Source organism: Trichechus manatus, unplaced genomic scaffold (assembly GCF_000243295.1).
Source record: "Trichechus manatus latirostris isolate Lorelei unplaced genomic scaffold, TriManLat1.0 scaffold00063, whole genome shotgun sequence".
Lineage (NCBI taxonomy): Eukaryota > Metazoa > Chordata > Mammalia > Sirenia > Trichechidae > Trichechus > Trichechus manatus.
In genome coordinates, this window is record NW_004443999.1 from 2844538 (window position 1) to 2864297 (window position 19760).

Here is a 19760-nt window from a genome sequence, read left to right on the forward strand (position 1 = left end):
ATATATGGGATTTCAGAAGCTTATGTCTCTGAATGAGAACTGGTAGAAACACACACACACATATATAGAAGGAAGTTAGGAGTGTCAGCGTTCAGGCAGTGTCCTCCTGAATGCATTGCTATGCCTGAAAGGTCTTAGTCTGGATTTTTCAAGTCAGAATATTAGTTTGATATGCTCATTTTTTCATGTGGGACTTTTGCCAAAGGATGTGGTTTGACATTTACACCATTAGGAAGCACTTTGTAGTGGACAACCTGTAACTCTGTCTCAGTGACAGATTCAATCAAGAAGACTTGGCATTTTTTTCCAAAAATAGAAAAGAAGTCTCAAGAGCCTAAACTGAATTATAAAGATCGTCACAAATAACAAGATTACAAAGTCTTTTAAATAGAAAATCATTTCATAAATATAAAATATATTATTATTTAAAAACAAAGAAGAAACTGGAATCATCAGGGAATGGTGTAAATGGAAGCTTTCTATTTGAAGCAGATAAAAATGGAGAACAGGAGCCCAAATCCATAAATCCAGATAGTCCCAAAGTGGTGCCTACTGCCACCTGCTGGTGGCAGACAAAGTGGCCCCTTTTGTGTGAACATTCCACTTTAATCGTTTAGTAAAAATTTTCATGATGACTTTGCCGGTTAATTTAAAAGATGATATACTATATTTGCCCCTGTTGTTTTGTTCTTGCCTCTTCTTTCTTTTGATTGTCAGGTTCTTCTATTCTTCATTGCTATTCTCTCATTTTCTAAATTTTCTAGCTGATCTCGACCCCTGAGATATTATACCTGCTTGACTAACCCACTGACCAATTGGAGCTTTTCTTTAAGCTGTAGATTTTGGTATAAAGCTCTTCACTCAAAATGTTTCCACTTCTTTCAAGTTCATGACTGTAGGTTGTGTGTATACAAAAGCTTATGCCTGGGTAATCCTGGCTTCAGTTATCGTTAGGTTCTGTCGAGTCAGTTCCGACTTATAGCGACCCTGTGTACAACAGTTTGAACCCAAGAGCTGCTCCATGGGAGTAAGATGTGGCAGTCTGCTTCCATAAGGATTGTTGTTGTTGTTAGGTGCCTTTGAGTCCGTTCTGACTCACAGCGACCCTATGTAAACAGAACGAAATACTGTCCAGTCCTGCACCATCCTCACAATGGTTGCTATGTTTGAGCCCATTGTGGCAGCCACTGTGTCAATCCATCTCGTTGAGGGTTTTCCTCTTTTTTGCTCATCCTCTACTTTACCAAGCATGATGTCCTTCTCCAGGAACTGATCCCTCCTGATAACATGTCCAAAGTATGTGAGATGTAGCCTTGCCATCCTTGCTTCTAAGGGGCATTCTCTCTGTACTTCTTTCGAGACAGATTTGTTTGTTCTTTCAGCAGTCCATGATATATTCAATATTCTTCTCCAACCTCACAATTCAAAGATGTCAGTTCCTCTTCGGTCTTCTTTATTCATCATGTAGCTTTTGCATGCATATGAGGCTATTGAAAACACCATAGCTTGAGTCAGATACACCTTAGTCTTCAAAGTGACATCTTTGCTTTTTAATGCTTTAAAGAGGTCTTTTGCAGCAGATCTGCCCAATGCAATGCGTCCTTTGATTTTTTGACTGCCGCTTCCATGGGTGTTGATGGTGAGTCTAAGTAAAATGAAATCCTTGACAACTTCAATCTTTTCTCCATTTATCATGATGTTGCTTATTGGTCCAGTTGTGAGGATTTCTGTTTTCTTTATGCTGAGGTGTAATCCATACAGAAAGCTATGGTCTTTGATTTTCATCAGTAAATACTTCAAGTTCTCTTCACTTTCAGCAGGCAAGGTTGTGTCATTTGCATAACACAGGTTGTTAATGTGTCTTCCTCCAACTCTGATGTCCCGCTCTTCTCCTTATAGTCCAGTTTCTCAGATTATTTGCTCAACATACAAACTGAATAGGCATGGTGAAAGGATATAACCCTGAAGCACACCTTTCCTGACTTTAAACCACGCAGTAGCCTCTTGCTCTGTTCGAACGACTGCCTCTTGATCTTCTAGAGGATGTCAAATGCTGAGGAATCAGTCATTCTCTTTCTGTTGGCATCTATCTTAGTTATCTAGTGCTGTTGTGACAGAAATACCACAAGTGGGTGGCTTTAACAAACAGAAATTTATTTTCTCATAGTTTAGGAGGCTAGAAGTCCAAATTTAGGGCACTGGCTCTAGAGGAAGGCTCTATCTCTGTGTTGCCTCTGGGGGAAGGTTCTTGTCTCTTTTCAGCTTCTGTCCCTGGGTTCCTTGGAGAGCATGTGGTATGTACCTTCCCCTCTGTTTGTATTTGCTTTCTTGCTTAATCTGCTCTTTTATATCTCAAACGAGATTGACTTAAAAACACACCCTACTCTAACAATGCCTCATTAACATAACAAAGAATATCCCTTCCTGAATGGGATTATAACCACAGGTATAGGGGCTAAGATTTACAACACATATTTTTTTGGGGGGGACACAATTCAATCCACAACAATATCACTGGCCAGTTACCTCATATCCTACTGGTTTGGGTATAGCAGGATCCAGAAGGAGCTGTCAAAAGTGACAGCCAGGAATTTGAGGACATCCTTGGAACATTCAATGTCTGGTATTTCATAGAACAGTACTACTACTAATAACAACAACAACAGCAATAGTTGTAACTATTGTTGTATTTGCCAGTTTTAAAATTTGCCAAGGACGCAGTCTAAAAACACAGTTAAACAAAATGAACCAGAGCTACCACATATTATCATCATTTCATAAGAAAAAAATAAAAGAATATTCTTAGAAAAAAGGAAATTCACTTTAATTAAAATGTTGTTGTTGTTAGATGCTGTCGAGTTGATTTTGACTCATGGCAATCCCATGTGCGTAGAGGTAGATCTGTGCTCCATAGGGTTTTTAAGGCTATGACCTTTCAGAAGTAGATCGCCAGGTGTCTTGCATCTCTGGGTAGGTTTGAACCGCCAATCTTTTGACTATTAGTCAAATGCTTAATTGTTTGTGCTACCCAAACCAAAACTAAACCTGTTTTTGTCAAGTCTATTCCAACTCATACTGATCCTATTGGACAGAGTAAAACTGCCTCATAGGGGTTCCAAGGAGCAGCTGGTGGATATGAACTGCTGACTTTTTGGTTAGCAGTCAAGTGCTTAACCACTGCGCCACCACGGCTGGGACTTCTAATAAGTTAGATATATTCAGCTTACCAAAAAATCACCAAATTTTCTTAAGATACAAGGAGCTAGTAAAAGCATCTCCATGGGTTCACTTTCAAAGACAAAAGAAGAAATAACAGATGTACAGGGTGCAGATAAGTTTCCTGGGTAGCGCAAATGGTTTACACTTGACTACTAACCTAAAGATTGACGGTTTGAACCCACTCAGTGGGACCACAAAAGAAAGACCTGGTGAATTGCTTGTGTAAAACTTACAGTCAAGAAAACCTTCTGGAGGAGTTCTATTCTATAGAGCCTGGGGTCACAGTGAGTCAGAACTGAACTGGATGGCAATGTGGTTTTAGGTTGCAGATAGAGAGGTCTAAAGCAGGAAAGACATGCAAACCAGTCTGTAGATAAGCAACTCTGCTGCATGAATGAGTGCTAAGTCAGACAATGCACAGGTACTTTGTTTCAGCATCTGAAACAGAAGATGGATGGGTGGCCAGCACAGTGGCTAGGACAGAGGTGACAACACACAAATAGTCGATAAATTAGCAAACATGGGGAGACATATAGTCTTTATTTGGAAACAAACCAAAAAAGGCATATATTATTCAAAAAAAGAAAACAAAACAAAAGCTTTTGACCCTCTCTGCACAAGGGATCAGCATATACAGTGCAGATATACATGCAACAGGCAAATTGTCATCATGCATAGTCTTTGCAGCTTTTATAAATAAGAATGATGAACTATGAATATTCTGGCTTAAAATTGTTTATGCATTTTATCTATATTCACGTAGTTATACTTTTTTTTTTCTTGTCACTTTTGATTGTACTGAGCAGGGATGGACTACCCAATAAGCAAAGTACACACGGGCTTACTTGTTCTTACTAATCTATAATTTCGTGTGAAATTGTGCAGTACAGATTAGTAAGTAAACACAAATAAGCCCGTGCATACCTTGCTTACTGTAAGCCTATGTGTACCTTGCTTACTGGCTAATCTGCCCCTAGTACTGAGTATGTAATGAAAATACCAGACCAAAAATGCTTTATTAAGTACTATGGGTGACATTCATTAGTGAGTTGGGCTAACACATGGATGAGCTAATTAATTTTAAGGAGCACTATCATGAAGTGATTCAAGAGAAAATGTCCTTGCTCTACAGCATTGGCTTGGTTACAAAGGATAAAATTGGGCAAAATAACTTTTCTTAGAAGATAAATTAATGTTGGAAAATTAAATCAGTTTATATTGGGGTGGCACTCATAACTTGCTGAAAATCCCTAGGGAAAATTAATGTCTTCATTAGGTTTGGAGATAAATTTATTTTCATACATTAAATTGGGTAGCTGGGGAAATTCTTTTATTTATTATTATTTTTTACATTAGAAAAGAAGTAAACAATTTTAGCACCACCAGCACAATCACAATCTTATTAAACATAAAAGAAAAAAGAATCAATACAGTAAATTACAAGAAGTGAACATGTTTCTTTATAGCTTTTCATTATTTTTATCTAAGATCTGAATAGACAAATTTTTTTTTAAAGGATGCTTTTGCTTCAATTCCAGCTCTAGCTCTCTTGTATAATTTACATCAATCACACTTTCAATTATCTTTATCTTATCAACAAAAGACATTTGGAGAATCAGAGGAAAGAAAAAAAACTGAAAGCCAACCAAAATTCCAAATTAATCTGTTCTGAGTGTTCTTTTTGAAATCTTAATTTATATTTTGTATTTTGAGAAATAAACAAACCAAAAATTATTTACAATGGTAACTTTTAAGACTTTGCCGTTTGTAAATTGGGATAGGGTTAAAAACCAGCAAAATCTATAAAGATAGTTTGAAAAGGAAAATAAACTCAATAATCTGGTTATTATGAGTAGACGGCTTGTTGAGTTAAGAGAAAACCACTCAATATTTTAGAGATTGATTGAAAATAGTAGAATTCAATTTAGAACATTTTTTTTCTTTTCAATATGTAGAGTTCCAAAATGAAGGGTTTATAACTCACCTCAGTTACCCTTCCTAATACTATTTTTATTATAAACTTTATGTGTTAGTTTCACTTAAATTTTTTATATCTCTTTCATTGGAAAACTATTTTTTCTTCCCATTAGTCAACGTGTATGTAATACATCTTACAATATATGCTTTTATCTATAAATTAAGTTTGACAAGATAATTGCTATTTCAGGCAAGAGGAAAGACAAGTACCTCTAGTACAACTAATGATTCACTCTATTAAATGTTTATCTTCAAAGAGTGCATAAGTAATATATCAGAAAGGCAGAAATTCACATACCGTGCTAACTTAAGGAAGGCCTTAAAGCCCAGGGAAGAGAGAACTTGGCAGAAATTTATCATCCAAGTTCAATTCTTTCAGTTAAAAATAATGATTCAGTTGGAGGCCCAAAGCTGGGTAGAGCCCGAAGTCATGTTTATTCTCAAAGCCTCGGAGCCTGCATTTCCAGAAAACTCAGCTGTTTAAATCATGCCTAAAAGTTTACATTTAATTAAGAAGAATCCAGATAATCAGGGTCTAGGTCTGAGCTGTCTCACACTGTGTACTTGCTGCTTATGGTGCCTGAAGGCAAAGCCCAACAGGTCTTAACAACCTCTGAACATTGTTGAACTGGGAGTCTAATAGTGTATCAGGCCAGGAACTTCAACCTCTGGGTAAAGGCAGACCGGAATTCAGTGGGTGTTAGCAATGATCACTAGGAATCAGCAGGCAGTAATTCTACTGTCCTGAAATTACACAGCATGGAGGGTCTTCACTTAGCTGCTCCACCCTGTATTTGCAGAGAACAGAAACATGTAACTTATGAAACCCCATTGAAGACAATGTGTGGGCCTCAGAAAGATATATTTTAAGGCTAATGAGATAACATAAGCTTTCTTTGGTTCTCCATATCTGAAATATTAAGCTGAACTAAAATGGCTTCTAAGGGTGTTTCGACAACCTCATATGACTCCAGGATAATCTTTCTTGTTAAACCTGAAGATTTTCTGGTGCAGTTAGGCACCAGTCTCTAATCTTGGTGACCGTTGCATTTCAGCAGAGATCAGGTTTCCGATCAAGAACATTTAATGCCACACAAATATGAAGGCCCATTTCTGGAAGGAATTTGCTAGCATTTGCCAATGTGTGTCTGTTCCCTGTTTGCTCAACAGCAAAATTGGTCTAGTTCAGAAAGACAAGTTTTTGGAAATATGTGAGGAAAGTCTGTTCACTCACAGTGAGATACAAGGGAGAGGATATTATATGTAAATCTTTTACTTTATAACTGTGATAGAGAGAAAAATACATTTATTTTGGGTTGAAATATAAAAGCAGTTAGTGCTTAAAGCACCTCCTTTATAGAATTAAACAAGAAGCAGTGTTTTAGGTTAATGATTTAGGAAAGGTGACTGATGAATAGTAACAGAATAGTTGCATATAATTGCAGGGAATAGTATTATACATATCATTTGCATTTCATAGTTGAGGAAACTGAGGTTGGAGAGTTTGGATGAGATTGTAATTTATTGTAGACAATGTTAATAGTATACAAAGAGGATTTTTTCCATATTGATCTTATAAAAACTATCGTTTCCTGTCCTAAATCTAAATTCCAGATGCTGTTGAACATCCACTGCCAAACCAAAGAGAGTCTAGAGACTATATTTGAGAACTAGACTCAAAAATATTTATGGTAAAGCAAGAAAAAAATTTAATATGGATACTACAGCAAAGATAACCAATCAGTTGTCATCAAGTAGCTTCTGACTCATAGTGACCCATGTCTGTGAGAGTAGAACTGTACTCTGTAGGATTTTCAATATCTGATTGTTCTGACATAGATCACCAGGATTTTCTTCCAAGGATGTGCCTCTGGGGGGACTCAAATCTCTAACCTGTTGGTTATAAGCCAAGCATGTTAACCTTTTGCACCACTCAGGGACTCCTGAGTCAGATTGTTGTTGTTATTAGGTACCATCCAGTCGATTCTGACCCATAGTGGAACAGAATGAAATACTGCCTGGTCCTGCACCATTCTCACAGTGATTGCTGTGTGTGAGCCCCTTGTTGCAGCCACTGAGTCAATCTATCTCACTTAGGGTCTTCTTTTCCACTGACATTCTGCTTTACCAATCATAATGTCCTTCTCCAGGGACTAGTCCCTCCTGATAACATGTCCAAAGTATGTGAAACCACTGACCTTCCAGTTAGCAGTCAAGTGCTTTAACCACTGCACCACCAGGGCTCCCTGAGTCAAAGATCAGGACTTCGAACTGATTCATTCTGGCTCAAACCCCTGCTGAGAATTTACATTTCTAACAAGTTCCTTGCTGAGAAGTTGCATTTCCACCCCAGATATACTGAATAAGAATCTACAGTTTAACAAGATTCCCAGGTGATTCTTAATGTATAACTTGCTTGGAACTTGTTAGAAATGCAACTTCTCAGCAAGGAACTTGTTAGAAATGTAAATTCTTAGCAGGGGTTCAAAGTGGAATGAACAGGTTTAAAGCCCTGTCAAAGATAACCAAAATCAAATCTACTGCCTTCAAGTTGATTCTGACTCCTATCGACCCTATAGGACAGAGTAGATCTGCCCCATAGGGTTTCCAAGGCTGTAATCTTTACAGAAGCAGACTGCCACGTCTTTCTCCCATGGAGTGGCTGGTAAATTTGAACCACTGACTTTTCAGTTAGCAGTCCAGCACTGAACCACTGCACCACCAGGGCTCTGACCTGTCAAAAATAGGGATAAAGGTAGTCTAAAGAATCTTGCTAATTCTATGAGAATGTGTTCTATGGTTTAGAGATAAACACTGTTTTTTTTTTTTTTTTTTTGAGACATATAAATAATGAAACAATTATTGAAAATTTCCAGAAAGAAGTAGGTCAACAACTGCTGTGAAACACATCAATTACAGAGTAAATGTATTAGGGTTAATGAAGGGCAAGAAGATAATGGCTAGCAGGGAAGAAGGGCAATGCATGATGACAATTTATAGTCATCATTTGAAGATGGCATGAGATGACTTTTATTATCCTGTGTGCAAGGTGGGTCCCATCTGGGTCACCAAATGTCATGAACTAGGGATCAAGATGAATTTCAAAGCATCACATGGTGTATGGCATAGATTAAGGAATATGCTCTCTAGGGAAAAGTGGAAGTTTAAAGTCAGGGGTCAGTAAGAGGAAAAGAAGGCATGGTTTTCCATTCTTTCATTCTGCTAGAGGCATGCCAGGGTCAAGGTTCCACAAGCTTGTATTCCAGTGAAGGAATCCGGCCTGCCACAGATCTCTCACCCCCATGAGTCATGCGTGGGGGCAGTCTTATCAGTGAAGGGTCAAACAGCTTAGGTGCCAACCATTCTGGATTGACATTAGCACCTATGTAGACAATTTGAGGGAGATGCCAGAATCAACTCAATGGCACAAAACAGCAGCCATCAGCCCAACACCTGGAGACCTTGTGGCCCATAGGAAGTTCCCATCCCCTCTGATGGGGAGAGGAAGCCACAGGCAGCTAAGCTTGGATGCAGCCCCTCCCCTCGGAGAAGGGGATCTCTGGCCCCAGCCACCTTGTTTTCCTAGCAACCCACTGTGAGCATCAGGGTCTCTTTTGTAGTATCTTGATTCTTGCATCACACATTGTTGTACTAGACTAGATGATCTTCTAGGACTGCCTCCATGTAGTCTTACTGGGGAGGAACTGCATACAAGAAAAGGTAAGTACAGAAAATAAACATTAGTAAATGATGCCAGATTAATGATACATTAAGATTCCTAGCGGAGCAAACGGTTTACATGCAACTACTCACCTAAAGGTTGGCATTTGAACCCACCCAGAGGGGCCACAAAAGAAAGACTTGGCGATCTGCTTCTATAAAGATTACAGCTATGAAAACCCTAAGGACCAGTTCTACTCCATAAAACATGAGGTCACCATGAGTCAGAATCAGCTCAACAGCAATGGGTTTTGGTTTTAAAGATACATTCTTGAATATTTGCCTTCATACTTATAATTCTCAGAAATTCTATAGTTTATAGAATATTTGTGTTGAAAAATAGTTGGAGATATAAGCTAATTAGAATCCAAAGGCTTTGGAATACTACAGAGACATTCTTAGGCTCAATATGATGGACATTGGAAAATGCATAGACTTTTCAGTAAGTGAGTAAAATGAAGATAGGGTTACATTAAAAAAGAGCAATTGACTGCATAATCCTCTGGCAGGAGAAGAACATCGAGACGATTAGTTAGGATGCTGTTACAGCGATCCATCAAGTGATTAGGACTCTGAAATGAGGTGGTGGCAGGGTTAATAAAAATGAAGGGCTAGAACTGAGAGTTGCTTCAAAGGATGTGTCAGTAAAATGTGATGACTCATTGGAAATGGATGATAAAGGAGAGGGGTCAAAGATGAGTTCAAGATTGCAAGACTAGGTGACTAGAAAAAATATGGTTTCAGTTAGGGACATCAAATAGGGGTGTCTGTTGTGGGCCAAATATGATGAGTGAGTTTGTGGTGAAAAGGTAACATCCAAATAAAACTAAATACAGGCATAAAGTTTATGACGTAGCATGGGACTGGTGCATTTGGCTAGGACTGAATGGAAAGTTAGGAACTTTTTATACTTAGAAAATAAAATAATGATGTTTTACTCTGCCTAATTATTTTGTAATTAAAGCACACAAAAAAGAACAACATCATCAAAAGAAGCAAAAGTAAAAATACTGATGCATTGGCTAATAATAATGCATTATTGGATAATAATGCAATATCTCTAAAAACATATGAGAATGCTTAATGCAAATACCTTGCAAAGGACATTCACGACTGCAGCTGGGTTTGCTGTAGAAATTTTTAACTTTAGAATGATATGGAGTTATGGAACACACCCCAAATCACCAGTATTTGCAAATTTTCCAATAGAGAACAACTTTATGACAATGCTTATAGTGACCTCATGTAGCGAATAGGAGGAAAGTACAACCAATCAATGATGATAAGAATAATACAAAAACCCATTGTCGTGGAGTCAATTCCGACTCATAGCAACCCTATAGGAAAAAGTAGAGCTAGCTGCCCCATAGGGATTCCAAGGCTGTAATCTTTCCTGAAGCAGACTGCCACGTCTTTCTTCCTCAGAACAGCTGGTGGGTTTGAACTGCCACCTTTTGGTTAGCAGCCAAGCACTTAACTATTGTGTCGCCAGGGTTCCCTGATAATAATAATAGTAGCTAATAATTATTGAGCACTTACAATGTGCCAGGTGTTTTCTAAGTACCTCACATGCATTTGTTTAATTAATCATTAGGTATGTACTATTATTAATCTCATTTTTGCAGATGAGGAAATTGGGGCACAGTGAAAATGAGTAACTTGTTCACGAAAAGGAAATGGGAAGTAGTGAGTGAGAAAGAAGAATGGCAATCCATAAATCCCAAATGTAATCATTCTTGTCAGTAAAATAAAAATTGCTAAATTTTTTATCAGCTTTGGTTGAAAAGTTGTTGTGAACTACAGGATCTTACAGGAGAAAGGGCTGAGGGACACAACACAGTAAAACTCCCCAACCAATGAAAAAAATCCACAAATGCCTTGGCAGGTCATCCAGGCTCAGAGTGAATATTCCCAGCAAGAGAGTACTTCTCTGCTTTGCAAAGGAGCCCATTCCAAAGTGGCAGAACGCTCAATGTTGCAGAATTCCTCATTATGTTGAGCTCAGATCCCTATCTGTAGTTGCCATACTTTTGCTTTCCTGTTCTAAAGGTAACATTTATTGAGCTCCTGCTGTGTTTCTTCTGCATAACTGAGCATTTTAAAGTGTTTCCACTTTCAGTCACACCAGGTGGCTATTACCATTCCCATTTTACAGACGGGAATCTGATGCTGAGAAAGTTAAACATCATAAGCAAGGCAGTTTATAAATCAAAGTGTATAGATTAACCACACACAATCAGATATTCAACTACCAATGCAGCTACTACCCAACTTCTGTTCATAGTCCCCAGCAGCACAGATAACCATCTTCCTACTTTCAAATGAGAGCCCTAAAGGATTTTTTTTCTTATAGTTCACTGTTTTCTTATAGTTTTTGCCCCTCTAGGCCAAATGTTTTTTATTTCCTCAACTACTGCTTGCAAGGCACAGCTTGCAGACCTCATGCCATTCTAGCTCCCCTTCCCTGAACTCTCTAGTGTAAAACCAAAACCAAACCCATTGCCATTGAGTTGATTCTGACTCATAGCGACCTTATATGACAGAGTAGAACTGCCCCATAGGGTTTCCAAGGAGCGCCTGGTGGATTCAAACTGCTAACCTGTTGGTTCGCAGCCGTAGCTCTTAACCACTACGCCACCAGCTGTTAGCTCAATGTTAGAAATACTATTCCAGATGTTGTATTACATTAGACTATCATTTCTCTTTATCCAAATACTTATTTTTACAAGTATTGCTTTACATGACATTAATTGTTAAAAAATAAACTTGTTATAAAAGCAGTATGTACATATTATATAAATATCGTTAGAATGCCAAAAGGAGTAATAATATAAATTACCTATTATTCCATTGATCAGAGTCATTGATATTTTTTGTATTAATACATATATTTTAATTTTCTATGAATATTTCTTTATTTTTACAATAGTTGTATTTGTACTACATTGATTTTTGTCAGTCCTGCTTTTCTTTCTTAGCATTGATAACATTAGCGTTTTATAGATACTCATAAAGTATTTGTAAACATGATTTTAATATCTATATGATATTCCACTGATTAGCCATTTTTTATTTTGACAGTCCTTTAGTATTCATCTTCTTAGAGCAATCCTACATTGATTATTAATGATTTGGTGATTTGTATCTTTGTGAATATTTCATGGTTTTCTCTCCCTATATTTTAAATTACATTTTAAGAAAGAATGTTCACAAGTGTGCTTGAAAAGTATAAACACATCTGAGCCTCTCTCACTCTCATATATGTATATATACAGAGAGAGAGACATATATATACATACAGACCCACAAACACACACATACATACAGGCATTATATTTATACATTATACTTGAATTATTAACAAAAAGATTTGTAATTTTTTTTCTCCTGGAACCAATTTATGAAAATGACCTTTTAAACCACATTCTTTCCAACAATCAACATCACCACATAGGCTCCAGTCTTGGTTAGCAGTGATTTTATGCTGTGAACTTGGTTTTTACTGATTTTTTGATCTGGTAAAACTGCTAATATTTTTAATAGTCTGGTCTTCTCCTTTCTATTTTTCTTATTTTTTTTAGGAAAATCTGGCTACAACATATTACTTCATCTTCCTCAAACATGCCATGCAGTTTCATTACTCTATGCCTTTTTCAAATTATTGCATCTGCCTGAAAACTCTGGTAACTTGGAAAACTATCTTATTATTCAAAGCTGTTTTCAAGTACCACCATTTCTGTGAAGCCTTCTTTTAAATACTTAGGTAGAACTCTTCAGCCTTTGCTTTTTGTCTTCATTGTTTAGATCACCATTGTAGACTTCTTCATGTTGTATTATAGCTAATAAACCAAAATCAACCCCAATGTTGTCACGGCGACCCCACGTGTTACAGAGTAGAACTGCTCCATAGGGTTTTCTTGGCTATAATCTTTTGGGAAGCAGATTGCCCAGCCTTTCCATTGTGGCATTGCTGGGTGGGTTTGAACCACCAACCTTTAGGTTAGTAGTTGAGCCCAAATCATTTGTGCCACCCAGGGCTCCTTGTATTATAGCTATGTATGTTTATATCTAGAGTAGAGGCTCCTTGAGGACTGGAATTCATCTTTCAATTGTGAACACCTATGTATGGTGAGTAAGTACTAAACCAAAGTATGGCACATAGTAAATGTTTAATACAAATATGTTGAAGAATAAAAAACAAAACAACAACAACAAAAACAAAACTTCATTTCGTTGTAGCCCAACTCTTAGAAACTAGTTCTGATCTGTGGAGACTATCATGGAAATGATAGAATAACCAAACCTCCCTGGTTACCACCATAAATCTCATCTTGAATGTTGAAGTACGTTTATCTCAGAATAGAATAGAATGGAGATTAGGGTACCTGAGGCGAGGAAAAGGAAGAGAATCAGGTTAAAACTACTTTGTGCAATGCTTTGCATACCATGCTAAGTGAGTTGTTATGTCATTGATCGTCTTTAAATGTCATGCCCAACTATGAAATGCTACATGCCATTGTTCTGAAGAGACAATGGTGATACTTTCCTGACCTGGCCCAAGTTACATGTTGATGGAGGAAACAGTATAATTAGAATTCTTATTTGTAATAACAGAAAAAAAAAAAAAGAGAGAGAGAGAGGGTAGAAAGTATATGCATCAAATAGGCAGATCTTTGACAGTAAGGACCATGTATACAAGGGGTGAGTGGTAAACGTCACTAATAATCATACGATGTTTATTGAGTTGGTGGATTTGAATGGCTGCTCTAAGATACTGAAAGATATAAAACTGAATGAGATAAGGAACCCAAAATAGGTGGAAGAGAAAGATCACTGGATCAAGGACCTACCAGGATTTTATTTATCGAGCATCTAAGATTGTATTGTTTTTTCCATCTTACTATACATCCACTCTCTTGGTAAACTAACCACCTACTTGACTGTCAGAACTTTCAGGGTCACAACATACCAAGAAATGCATAACACACCTGACTTTAAAGGGTCATGGGCATCAAAACCAGTTGGTGTGATAAAGCATTGTCACCTCACAACAGTAGCTATTTTGAGAACAAAATGCAAAAGGTTGGATAGAGATTTGAATCATTCTACCAATAACATCTCAAGCTTACATCGCTCAATTTTTTACATCATTCCAAGATGAGACCTAGCGGGAATTAGTGACATGTGTCTTAATACCTTCCAAGTTAGGAAAATAAGCATTTAAGTATAGATTGCAACATAGTAGGGGTTACAGAAGAGATAGGAAATGTGATCCCTATCCCAGAGATGTTTTAAATCTTTATGCAGAAATATCTTGCAGGTAGGTGGCATCTGAATTAGTATAGGACAACCAAGCACTGCATTGTGTAATTTAAAATTTATGGGAAAAGCACCAGTGTGGACAATAGTATCAAAATCAAAGAGGAGAAATCAAAAAGATGAGAATCTAACTGATAACTCTACTCCTTGCCAATTGATTGTACTCTAGATCCCCAAAGAGTTCTTACTGATAAAACCTAGCAATGGATCATTTTTCCAGTTGTCAGGGAAAAATAAATTAATGGACAACATTTTCTCAATTTTAAATTCCTCGCCTAGTTTTTATTTTTCTTAAAATTTTGTTATCTGCAACTTCTTGTCTAAATTAGATTCAAATGTAAGATCTTACATGAGTTAGTCTAAAATTATGTATCAGGATATTTAAGTTTAGTATATTTGTATCTCATTATGTCTGTAAATGCCATCATGACTCATGGGTTCTTGTCCCTAAATATGCTTAAAATTGAGCACGTTGGAAAGTGCAGTTAACCTAAGATGACCATGCAAAATGGAGCCCTGATGGTGCAGTGGTTAAGAACTTGGCTGCTAACCAAAAGGTCAGTTTGAATCTACCAGCCACTCCTTGGAAACCCTTGGGGCAGTTCTACTCTGTCCTTTAGGGTCCCAATGAGTTGGAATTGACTCAATGGCAATGCCTTTTTTTTTTTTTTAATATTTTTTTTCTATACATGAAGTAAAGCGCACTCCAGAGAGAGGACTATTGTACTCACGTGTAGACTCAGGCAGAATCCAGCAAAGTTCACAGGTTTTCAATAAATGTTGACTGAATGATTAATAAACAATAAAAGGAGCTAATGATTTAAAAGTACAACCACGGACATGTAATCTGAGCTATAAATAGACTTCTTGGTTGCAGCCTAGACCTGGGTAGATTATGTAGGTCAGTAGCTGGACATAGACCTTTAGAATGATCGGAGGGTGGTAGGAAACGGGCATAGTAATTGAGCATCTTGCACATTTCACTCCTTGTCCTGTTCTTAGCATGGAGAGAAGCCACTGCATCTAGAGGTGTTTCCTGATGGATGATTACTGGAATATAGGCCTTACCCTTTTTTGGTCATAGTTTTACAAAAGTATTTGAGTCTTAGTCTTGTGTCTTCATGGGCTCCTAACCCAGATCAATGGCTTCTGTGAATATACTTATCCTTGTCTGCTGGAGTAGCTCTAACCTGGACGTACTGGATGGATGATGCATTTTCAATGGAAGTGAAGAGATTTCAAAGCCCAGTTATCAATTTAAACTGATAGACTTTTATGGCTCTGGACAGGGTAGCGATAAGAAATTCCTGACTCTCAAAATCGTTGCCTTATTAATCAACTCGGTGTTTGACTTCATGTGCCTATTATTAAACCTGTAACTTTTAAAATAATTCTTAATAATTGTGTAAACTAGAGAATTCCAGGATCAAAACAATGGTTTTGCAATGTTTCTACACATGGTTATCTGTGTTTACTGAAAGTGGACCCAACAACTAGGAGAGCACGCTCTAAGTACCTTCAGGAGATTTCCTGGACTGGGATGAAGGAAGAGGCTTTGGGTAGGAGAGGATGAGGCAGCATAAAAATTTGTATCCAGGGAGCAACATGTTGACAAAGCACAGAGAATCTGAGACTACAGAAGTTGTGATGCCTCTAGGTTGTCCATGCAACCTGTGCTACCTGAGCAGTGACTGAGCTTGGAGCCAATAGAATGAGGAGCCAGTCTTGTTAAAACTGAGATGGTAGGTAAGAAAAAGTAGCAAGATTATACTTCCTGAAGGGGCAAATTGCAACTCCATGGTCCAGTGTATCTTTCCATCTAAAAGAATTTCTGTGGCTGACTTGATTTACTTTCAAAATGGATTTAACACTCTGAAAAGTGGGTCGTTTCCTCCTCTTGGTGAAAAAATATAACAGTTTGCTGAAAAGGAGAAAGCAACAAAATCTTTTTTAAACTTTAGTTTCGGTAGACTCTTTAAAAGAATTAGAAAGTTATATTTTTCTTTTTCCTTCCTCATGTCTTGTGAGTGATGGCAGATTTATTTTAAGATTGTGAAGGAAGATAAACTGAGATTGGAAAACATAAAATGGTCAGTTTATTCTCTCCATTCATGAGAAATGTCCTGTTAATAGCTGTTCAGACTGGATTCTGGCTCTACATCATGGAATGCCAGCAGGATTCATCGGTAGGAAGTAATGGGAGATGCTTTTTTGATGGCTTTAAAGCTGAATGCAAAGTTAGGCTGTTATGTGTAGTTGTACTTCAAAATCATTAGTCTTGAAGCAAATAATAAAAAATCAAAGAATTTTTTCTAATGCTTGAGCGTTGAAAGAGGAAGAAAAACTAGAAGTCTAGTGGTTTAGTGGTTGAAAGTTTAGAGATTACAAAACCTTTCATCTCAGAGATAAGCATTGAGAGACAAAATACTAGAGGACTTTCTCATAGCACCCAACTAGTTAGTGGCTGAACTGTTCTTCAGGCTCTTAACCCTAAGACCAGTGATATCTCCCTCCCGTTATACTGAATGTCTGACTACTGATAAGTGCAGACAAGCAAGGGAGAGAAAATAAGAAGAGGAAACCAAACTGGAAGCTCCATTTCTCCATTGCCCCCTAAACATGTGTTTCTTTAAAGTTAAGTTTTTTGAATAAGTGATTTACTATGGTAAATTTCTATTAAAATGATCTAAAAATTGCTCATTTTACAAAGGGAGCATGGTCTATAACGAGTATAGATTTTGTGCTCAGAGCACAACTTAACTTTAATTGTCCAGCTGTGTGATGTTGGCCAGTTTACCCTCTTTCCTTCTTGGCTTATTCATTTTTATAATGGATGTGACTCTACCTAACTCTTAAGGTACTTGTAAAGATTAAATTAGAATATATACATTAATAACTCACAACCTGCTAAAGGAAAGCTGCTGTATTATTGCTCTTATTAATAATAAAATTAAGCAACTCATCTTCTTCTTAAATCTTACATTGCATATAAACCAGGATTTTCGCATTTCATGTTTGCTCTAATTGATTCCACTAGCATGCAGAAAACCTGCATTCTGACATGTGGAAATGGAGGGAAGCCTCAAGTTTATTGGCCTTTCTGTTCCACTATTAACTTTATAAAATTATAATGTTTAACGGAAGTTGTGGCACAGTGGTGAGAGCTTGGCTGCTAACCAAAAGGTTGGCAGTTCGAATCCACCAGCCACTGCTTGGAAACCCTATGGGGCAAGTCTACTCTGCCCTATAGAGTCCCTGTGAGTCGGAATCAACTTGTCAACAAACAACAACAACAATGGAAATTACTTTTCTTTTTTTTTCTTTTAATTAGTGAAAATAGATGCAAACAGTAACAATATTCCATAGGAGTATCTCTACATTTTCTGTCTTGCAATTTCTAATAAAGTTTCAATAACTGAATCCCAGACCCATAGAAAATATGATCATAATTATTTTGATTTGTTTTTTAAAATCAATATATTTAAGGAAAATTTCAAACAAGCTTCTAGCTGTTCTGCCACCCAGTATATTTCTGAGTGAAAATCAATGTTTCCTTCAAGGATTTCCATACATATCTCAGATAAAAACAGCATCATGCTAGATTCTTCTAATTTGGCACAAGGATGGTTTAAAATGCAAGCTCAGGAGCCAAAATATTGAGGAAATTGTGATGAGTTATAGTTTGGAAGGTTTTCTCCTCCAAAAAATAGCAGGTAGCATTATAACAGAAAATCTATAAGCTGAATAAAAGTTTCAAATGACTCTTTCTCCCAGTCTTTCAAAAGCTATTCTTGAACTTTACCTTTTTATTTTAAAGAACACTTGAATAATAAAAGGTGTTGGTTATAGCCCTGTTACCAGATTTTTTTCCTTGTGACTACACTCAAAACATTTACTGAAGATGCTGTTTTAAACCACATTTTCAAAGTTTTTACCACTAGTTTATAGATGATTTGTACTCAGCTGTACAACACGATAGCAAATAATGTTTTGCCCATTTATTTTAGCATGGATCATCTATTTTTCTGCCAAAAGGACTGAAATGCTACTTATCATATAAGAATGGTCTTAGGAAGGTGTTGCAAGAGCATTAAGGGCGAAAGAGATAGAATTAAGTGTCTGCATACCTACACCTAGGAAACTAAGTCCTACCCTTTTCCCAAAGAGAAAATTTAGCTTTGTCCTGCTGTTAAGCAACCCTTATACCTGGAACAACTTCCTCCTTCCCATTTCAGAAAACAATCCAGTCTTCCCATGTATGTTGTTGTTGTGTGTGTTGTTGTTGTGTGTGCCCTCGACTTGATTCCAGCTCATAGAGACCCTATAGGACAGAGTAGAACTGCCCCATAGGGATTCCAAGGAACGGCTGGTGGATTCAAACTCCCGACCTTTTGGTTAGCAGCCAAGCTCTTAACCACTGCACCACCAGGACTCCATTCCATATATAGCATCCTCAAATTTAAACTTATACCAGCATCTCTTCTAGATGATTTTAATTGGGAGAAGGGTCTCAGACATCAATACTGGCACATGTCCTTTCCTATATTTCCAATACACAGCCTAGGAAAAGTAAGAAAAGCAGAAAACCAAATGATAAAATTAGCACGTTAGTGGTAGAAAATGATTAACTTTGAATTTCTGAGAGACGTGAAAAAGGATACTGATATTTTTCTACGTACAACGTCACTGATTTCTTTACAAAGCATATGCAGAATGTTTAAGTCCAAGAAATGATAGTCTTTGAACCATTCATCATTGAAAGTCATATACAGCCATGCATCGTTTAACATCCAGATACATTCTCTGACATAGGATGTTATGTGATTTGGACATTGTGCAAACACCATGTTAGGGATGAAGATCCTTTCAGACACTCATTTCCAGAATAAGGAGGGTTCATCCCCATTAAAAATTTGCTGGGACAAATACTGTGTCGGTACAATTAGTTTATCTACGGCTTCACCAAATTCTTTGGCTACCTTTGTGTCGGCACTCACAGACTCATCGCTCACTTTCACATTATGCAGAGAAAAACTTTGTTTTAAGTGCTTGAACCACCCAGACCTAGCACTAAACTCAGTATTGTAGTCTGGTCCTGCTTTTTCATAAAGGTTCCTCTTGCATTTTCATTAGCCTTGTAGCTTTTAATGGTGCGGATCCTTTAACAGCTTGGAGAATCTTTTCTTCATGTTTGAGGATCATCGTGATTATTCAGTGTAACATGACTAAATCCACTACGTCCTGTTCTCTGATGGAAATTTCTGAACTCTGTTATAACCTTATGGGAACACTGACATATATACAGTTGGACGTTACCCGAACGGATGTTATGTAGCCTGTGACTATAATTTTATCTCAGTGAACAGCCATTGCTTAAAATATTTTTGGATTTTATATCTGGGGAGTGGGGAGAGCACATTCAGAATTTGTGGCATGTTCTTTTTTTTTTTTTTTGTAATAGACTATTTTTTAGAGCAGTTCTAGGTGTACAGAAAATACAGTTACCATGTATTCCCTTCCCCCGT